Source organism: Budorcas taxicolor, chromosome 12 (genome assembly GCF_023091745.1).
Source record: "Budorcas taxicolor isolate Tak-1 chromosome 12, Takin1.1, whole genome shotgun sequence".
NCBI classification, from domain to species: Eukaryota; Metazoa; Chordata; class Mammalia; order Artiodactyla; family Bovidae; genus Budorcas; species Budorcas taxicolor.
This window is the reverse complement of record NC_068921.1, coordinates 49,652,901-49,659,592: the sequence shown is the minus strand read 5'-3', so window position 1 is coordinate 49,659,592 and position 6,692 is coordinate 49,652,901.

The window sequence follows — 6,692 nt, the reverse complement described above, 5'->3', positions numbered from 1 at the left end:
TCAGTCATGTCTGACTCTTTGTGACTCCATGAACCACAGCACGCCAGGCCTCCCTGTCCATCACCAACTCCTGGAGTCCACCCAAACCCATGTCCATCTAGTCAGTGATGCCATCCAACCATCTCATCCTCCGTTGTCCCCTTCTCCTCCTGCTCTCAATCTTTCCCAGCATCAAGGTCTTTTCAAATGAGTCAGCTCTTTGCATCAGGTGGCCAAAGTATTGGAGTTTCAGCTTCAACATCAGTCCTACCAGTGAACACCCAGGACTGATCTCCTTTAGGATGGACTGGTTGGATCTCCTTGCAGTCTAAGGGACTCTCAAGAGTCTTTTCCAATACCACAGTTCAAAAGCATCAATTCTTCAGCACTCAGTTTTCCAAATAGGAAAAGGAGTACATCAAGGTTGTATATTGTCACCCTGCTTGTTTAACTTCTATGCAGAGTACATCATGAGAAACGCTGGGCTGGAAGAAACACAAGCTGGAATCAAGATTGCTGGGATAAATATCAATAACCTCAGATATGCAGATGACACCACCCTAACCACCACTCTAACATCCATACACGACCTCTGGAAAAACTATAGCCTTGACTAGACGGACCTTTGTTGACAAATTAATGTCTCTGCTTTTCAATATGCTGTCTAGTTTGATCATAACTTTCCTTTCAAGGAGTAAGTGTCTTTTAATTTCATGGCTGCAGTCACCATCTGCAGTGATTTTGGAACCCAAAAAAATAAAGTCAGCCACTATTTCCACTGTTTCACCATCTATTTGTCATGAAGTGATGGGACCGGATGCCATGATCTTCGTTTTCTGAATGTTGAGCTTTAAATCAACTTTTTCACTCTCCTCTTTCACTTCCATCATGAGGCTCTTTAGTTTATCTTCACTTTCTGCCATAAAGGTGGTGTCATCTGCATATCTGAGGTTATTGATATTTATCCCAGCAATCTTGATTCCAGCTTGTGTTTCTTCCAGCCCAGCGTTTCTAATGATGTACTCTGCATATAAGTTAAGTAAGCAGGGTGACAATATACAGCCTTGATGTACTCCTTTTCCTATTTAGAACCAGTTTTCAGTTCCATGTCCAGTTCTAACTTTTGGTTCCTGACCTGGATACAGGTTTCTCAAGAGGCAGGTCAGGTTGCCCGGTATTCCCATTTCTTTCAGAATTTTCCACAGTTTATTGTGATCCACACAGTTAAAGGCTTTGTCATAGTCAAGAAAGCAGAAATAGATGTTTTTCTGGAACTCCCTTGCTTTTTTGATGATCCAGGAGATGTTGGCAATTTGATCTCTGGCTCCTCTGCCTTTTCTAAAACCAGCTTGAACATCTCGAAGTTCATGGTTCACATATTGCTGAAACCTGCTTGGAGAATTTTAATCATTGCTTTACTAGCATGTGAGATGAATGCAATTGTGCAGTCGTTTGAGTATTTTGGCATTGCCTTTCTTTGGGATTGGAATGAAACTGACCTTTTCCAGTCCTGTAGCCACTGCTGAGTGTTCCAAATTTGCTGGCATATTGAGTGCAGCACTTCTACAGCATCATCTTTTAGGATTTGAAATAGCTCAACTGGAATTCCATCACCTCCACTAGCTTTGTTAGTAGTGATTGTTCCTAAGTAAGGCCCACTTGACTGTACATTCCAGGATGTCTGGCTCTAGGTGAGTGATCACACCATTGTGATTATCTGGGTCATGAAGATCTTTTTTGTACAGTTCTTCTGTGTATTCTTGCCACCTCTTAATATCTTCTGCTTCTTGGTCCCTGGGAGCAATTGAATTCTGGCAACCTAGATCTTGAATTTCTCTTCTATTCATTTCAATTGTCTCAATAATTGATTTTAACATAACTCTATGACAAATCCTCTGGCTAATAATCTGAACAGGTTTGTGAGACCCAGTCATAAAGACAGGTTTACATCGATCTAAATGTTCCATCTTAATGCCTGATATTACAAAGCTAACAGATGAAAATAAAAGCTTCAGCAAGAGATTGATAATAGCTACTATTTCCGAGAACTTGGTAAATGTCTGTCACTGTGCTATATAATTATTACATAAATATTAGTCCTGAAAATGATCTCATGACATAGATATAACTAATTATATTTTTAGAGGAGGGAATTGAGGCTTAAAGAGGTAAGCTATTAACACCTTGCTTAATATTACATAGTTATATGACAGAACCAGAAGTCAAGCCCAAATGTATCTAATGCAAACTCATTATCTATTTTTCCATCAACTTAGGTGTGTGGCTGTATATCATATTCTCAAAAACTGTAGGACATATTCTAATTCCTAAAGAGAATGCAGTTTATTTCACTCTTTCTCTGATTCTCTTTACCTTTCAGTAGGACTATCAAATTAGGTCCCCAGTGGCCTCTGACTTTTCCTTCTTTCAATCCAACATAAATACCGATGACCTTTCTAATGCAAGACCTAAAAAGCTTCCACAGCTCCCCTTCACCTGTACCACTTGTGACAGGCAGAATAATGACCACCAAAGTTCCAAATCATCACCACCTCCACTACTATCATCACTGTCATCTTCACATCTATATGGGTTTTCTTTTGTTGACCTTCATATCCTCTAAATATACATGCATGTGTGTGTGTGTGCTCAATTGCTTCAGTAGTGTCTGACTCTTTGCAACCCTACAGACTGTACCCCTCCTCTGTCCATAGGATTTTCCAAGCAAAAATACTGGAGTGGATTACCATGCCCTCCTCCCGGGGATCTTCCCTACCCAGGGATTGAACCCAAGTCTCCTGCATTTTACACTGTGGGCAGATTTTTTTTTTACCACTGAGCCACTGGGAAAGCCCTTAATACACATAGTTGCCAATAAATATTGTTTACTTAGTACTTAGTATTAATTTAAAAATAATCACAGGTCTATTAATGCATAACCAAACTCCTGATAGAAACTCCTGCCTGCCTTCACCACCCTCTAAGGTGAGTTTCTCTGCTTCTCCTGTTGAACTAAAAACTTTCTGAAGACTAGGATAATGTGATACTCTGTTGTGTGGGCTTTGCATTTGTAGATATTCAGTGCTCTTAATTGAATTGAAATGAAAATTAATATAATTATTCCATGAGGCACTCCTGCATAATTAATAGGCCCCATACTTAGAGAACTGAGAATGCAAGAGATAGGTTATGGTTTGCACTGCAGATAGTACTTTCTAAAACTAAATAAAGGAGCACTAACTGAATCAAAGTTTAGGTTAGCTTATCTCTCGTTAAAATGAAAAGCTTTGATCTTAAGCACGACTATGCCTTTTCTTTTCTTTTTTTAGCTGCAGCAATACTTCCCTCCTGAAACCTCCAAAAGCCCTAATTCTTCAAGATGATGCTAAAGCAATGTGGTTTACTCAGCAGTAACAACACTCTGTCTACTTGACTCCTTTTAAAACTTTCCTTAAGCATGTCATCCTTTCTACACAACAGGTTTTCCTCATTAGCTCCATGTGTTGAATGTCAAGGTCTGATTCACAGTGGAATAGTGAGCAGCATTTAGCCAGAGGGCAAAGGTGCAGAAGCCTGGAAATGCTCAGAAGCGCATAGTAAATAGAGACGTAGAGTCAGAAATGGGGGTGAGGGATGGCAGGAGACAATCTGCAAAGAAAGGGGGAAAAAGGTAAACCTTTAAGAAATGGCAAAGAGTCAGGAAAAAAGATTTTAAAATTCTCTTAAACAAGATCCAGTCCCTTGAATTGGCTTAGAAAAGGAATAAGTGAGCCCAGATGAGGGAAGTCAACACGCAGGGAAACCTGATTATGGATACAATCGGAAATCTGAGCAGATTCAGAACCTACCTGTATTTTAAAAAATAAAAGAAACAAAGAAAATGTTACTTTCCCTTGAATTTCACAGGAACATTAGAATATAGAATTAGGTCATTTTGTTTAATCCCTCTGCTATGAATATAGGAAAATGAATGCCATGTGAATACGAGTTATTACTTTCCTGTCCTACCTTTTCCAGGGTGAATTGCCAACATACTTATGCACATATGCGTCATAAATGCTGCTGAGCTTAAAGTTAATTGACCTTAATGAACAGAACAGACAAAACAATCCTTCTGGAATTCCACAGCACAGAAGCACTCTTCAGAAAAAGCATCAATGTTTTGGAGTATTTTTAGGTACTGCTACGGAGGCAGGATTTTCAGTTAGAGATACGGGCAATAAAACACATGCTGACATCTTGGGGATTTGTGTGGACGCTTGGAGGTGATGAGGCAGGCTACTAGGATAATCTGTTATAGGGACGGGGCATATTTGGAAGATAAAATGAATGAAAGCAAAGGATTTCATAGGAATCCTACCTACATGCTATACTTGGTTTACACTTTTTTCCAGCTGTGAAAGTCTCAGCCTAGGTAGCCCAAAGCCAGTGCTGTCACTGGGAGATGTGTGAATTTTGCTAAGCACCAGCTGGGTGCTTTCAAGGCTAATATAAGAGGCAATATGGTGCGTTTACCTGGCTGAAGACTTTCAGAGTTGTGAAATGTCACATTCCTCTTGTGGAAAGTCTGCTTATTCCTCTAATCTCATCACTGTCTGAGTTTTATTGTGCTGAGGAGTTCTTAGTTCTGTCCTCCACCTATGTGAGCTTTTAGTACATTAACCGAGTGGGTGGGCAGCACGGGGAGCTATTGCTGAACAGGGTGACAGGAAAGGGGAGGCATTTTTTCTTCCACCCCCTGATGTTCTCCCAGCTGCTGGAGGCTGCTACTCCTTCAAACCTTGTTTATTAGCTGGGGGTTTTGAGATCTGCATCAGTGTTGGTTAGTGGGTGTTTTTATTTGAGGTCTGCTGACTCACTTGTGTTTTGAAGTGCATTCTGTCAGTTCTCCAACGTGGTCTTTCAGGATGAGGAAATTCTATTTTTAAAGATAAAACTTGATATTTCTGTGAGCTTGAGGTACCTCACTACCTGGCTGTATGGCTAGCCAGTGTTTAAATGTCAAGGAGAAGCAATCAGCAAAACTTTCTCCAGCCCTTATTCCAGGTTTGTTTTTCTGCCACAGAAGATTTTTTCAGTATAAAATGATGACACTATCCAAAGATCTCTGAGTTTGTTGGTCACTAGTATTATAAACGGCAAAATACTTATTACCTCTACTTTATCTTGGTATATTTTAATCCTTTGCATTTTAGAAGGAAAAGAAAATAATATCATGGTCCTTTTTGACTGTATACTCTGCACAAAGCACTGTGCTAGTCACTGGAATGATTGACAGATGAGATTCTTTGGTTTTTGTAGATGTTATAGTTGTTGTTCAGTTGCTAAGTCATGTCTGTCTCTTTGTGACCCCATGGGCTGCAGCACACCAGGATCCTCTGTCCTCCACTATCTCCTGGAGTTTGCTCAAATTCATTTTCATTGAGTCGGGAAGCTATCCAACCATTTCATCCTCTGCTGCCCCCTTCTCCATTTTGGCTTCAATCTTCCCCCACATCAGGGTCTTTTCCAATGAGCTGGCACTTCTCATCAGGGGGCCAAAGTATTGGGGCTTCAGCATCAGTCTTTCCAATGAATATTCAGTGTTGATTTCCTTTAGGATTGACTGGTTTGATCTTCTTGGAGTCCAAGGAACTTTCAAGAATCTTCTCCAGCACCATGACTTGAAAGCATCAGTTCTTCTGCACTCAGCCTTCTTTATGGTCCAGCTTTCACATCTGTACATGACTACTGGAAAAACCATAGCTTTGACTATGCAGACCTTTGCTGGCAAAGTGATGTTCCTATAAATAACAAATAGTGATATGTAGTACTGTTTACTTAATAGTTAAAAAGTAGACAAGGCTATGTGTTCAAAAGCAATGAGCCAACCCCAGTTGTGCATAAAATATGCGACGCATATTCCTCACCTTACTGTTTTGAATATTTACATTTGAATATTGCATAGTGGCAGACTTCACAAAGTGGGGAAGAAATTGTTCTAAGAATGGGAATTGAGTTCAACTATAAATAATATGCTGCTGGAGTGAATACAGGCTAAACATAAAAAGCAGAGTAACACTCAATCAAAAAGGAAACAAAACGACAGTCTGGAGATTATTTCCTGAATGAATTATAACTGGCCATTTGAAGAAGCCTCAAAAGACAGAGTTTCAACTGAGTATCATTCAACTTGATATGGCTTTAGGGAAATAGAGACAGGGAATAAATTTACTGGTCTGGCCTAATCAGCCCCTTCCCCTCTAAGAGCTCAGAGAGCAGAATAGCAGAGACATTAAAATATGGACTGAAAAGTGTTTGTGAGAACCATGTAGTCAGTTATTTTTGTTGTTGATCAGTTGGTTAGTCGCTTAGTCATGTCTGAATCTTTGCAACCTCATGGACTGTAGTCCATCAGGCTCCTCTGTCTGTGGAATTTCCCAGGCAAGAATATTGGAGAGGATTGTCATTTCCTTCTCCAGGGGATCTTCCTGACTTGGGGATCAAAACTGCATCTCCTGCAATTTGGAGTCCTTACCTTTGAGCCACCTGGGCAGTCCTCAGTTTGTTAATGACCCTTTAAAAATGTTTTAAGAACATTTGAACCCTTGAACTTTACTAAACATATAAGTTATTTGGTGATATTAAAATGCTGATTCAGGTTCTATACCTCTTTGGGCAGGGCCTAACTATTTATATTTCCACCAAACTCTCAGTTGACATCTATGCTGCTC